The sequence below is a fragment of the Physeter macrocephalus genome, chromosome 14 (assembly GCF_002837175.3).
Source record: "Physeter macrocephalus isolate SW-GA chromosome 14, ASM283717v5, whole genome shotgun sequence".
Lineage (NCBI taxonomy): Eukaryota > Metazoa > Chordata > Mammalia > Artiodactyla > Physeteridae > Physeter > Physeter macrocephalus.
In genome coordinates, this window is record NC_041227.1 from 19,249,058 (window position 1) to 19,251,161 (window position 2,104).

Below are 2,104 nucleotides of genomic sequence, written 5' to 3' on the forward strand. Positions count from 1 at the left end.
GTAGGCTTGTATTGCTATAAACTTCCCTCTTAGAATTGCTTTTGCTGCATTCCATAGGTATTGGATCATCGTGTTTTCATTGTAATTTGTCTCCAGGTATTTTTTGATTTTCTCTTTGATTTCTTCAGTAATCTCTTAGTTATTTAGTAACATATTTTTTAGCCACCACGTGTTTGTGGTTTTTACGGTTTTTTTTCCCTGTAATTGATTTCTAATCTCATAGCACTGTGGTCAGAAAAGATGCTTGATATGATTTCAATTTTCTAAAATTTACCTTTATTTATCCGCTTTATTTATTTATTTTTGACTGTTATGTGCATGTCTAGCACTAGAACACTTTCTGACACATAGTAGACATTTAATAAACACGTGTTGAATGAAAAATTAATTAATATCTTTATTATACTGCTCAGTCCTCCATATTATCACTGCAACTGATAGATCTGCTTTACCCCCTTGAGATTAGGGGTTTTTAATTATGATTAAACACTGAATTGAGCTTCTCCTTCCCCCCCATGTATTCTCAGGATGTCCTTCTTGTCTCACCAGGATCACTGCTTTTTCATAACAGCTAGTTCTGAGTCAATTCTGCTCTTTTCACAGACTAGAGTTGCTAGGGTTCAGGTGCACCACCTAGAGGCTGAAAGGTGAAACACCTCAGAAAAGAAAGCCCCAGAAGAAGCCTTCTTGGTGGCAAGCAGGATGCAATTACCCTAATCATTATTTCCAACACACTTACATTTCCAACACACTTACATGGGTCAAAAGAGGCTCCCAGTCTCAGCTTCAGTGATCTGTCTGGAATCGGTCTTTGTCACATGTTCTGGGTCCTGGTCAAAAGTCCAGGCTCCCCCCATTCTTCCTACTATATTCTCCCTTTGCACCCTTTCTGCTCTACTGAATTCTGCCCTGCCCATCTTGTTCAATCAAAGAAGTTCTCATAACTTAGAAACTCAAACAATTGTGTTACTTCTCTCATGCTCCATAGACCCATGTGAATATTGTTCATCCTCTACCTAATAGCTTTCTAGTTCCAGGCACCAAGAAGCAGGGACTTGGTAAACCATAACAATTTTCTGCTTACAACCTTTCCAAAGCCACTGGTTGACTCCACACTTTAATCTTCCTTATGTCCCTCTTCCCAGAGATACTTTTCACCATGACTTCTTATCCCTCCCTATAACACAGAAGCAGTGGTCAACTTTTAAAAGCAACTTCTTTCACCAAAACCAAAATGCTTCACTTATCTGGAAACTAACCATATAATTATTTGTTAATACGTTAGCATCCTTCAAGACATGTCAAGAGTTTTTGAAGGCAAGATTCATCCTATCAATTTCTATATTCTAAGTTCCAACCCAGGCTTTTTTTCTGAAAATATGGAACATTTTGATGGAATGTTCTTCCAAGCTCAGGGGTCTGGAGCCCTGGGAGTTTCCTAAAATGCTAAAGTGTGAATATGAAGATATCAGAGAGTACATGAGAAGGAAAAGTAACTGTTAAACCAACATAAGGAATATGGGGATACTGGTAAATTGACCCAGTGCTTCAAGCCTAGGAAAGGGTTTGCAAATTTATTCACATAACTGAACAGCGGTGAATTTCTCCATAAGAGAGTGCAGATGAAGACCGTCAGAATACAATATAAAGAAGATCCAAACAAAGGGAGAGATATACCATGTTCACAGATGCAGAGACAATAATCTGAAGACGGCAGTTCTCTCCCAAAGCAATCTATCTCTTAATTCAATGAAAAATCTGCCAAAACAATAGAGAGAGAGAGAGAGAGAGAGAGAGAGAGAGAGTGACATACAGCAAGTTGATCCTAAGATTCATAAAGATGAGTGGAGAGCAAAGGACAACCACGATAATTTTGAAGGACGAGGAGGAAGAAAAGAAAGAAGAGAAGGAGGGTGAGAGGAACAACTTACCTTACTAGATATAAACAGTAACATTCTTAGATATAAACAGTAATCACTCTTACAACTCAAAAATAAAGACTCAGTTTAAAAATGAGTAAATGATCTAAACAGATATTTCTCCAAAGATGATTCATAGTAACCAATAAGCACAAGAAAAAAAATGCTCAGCATCATTAGTCATC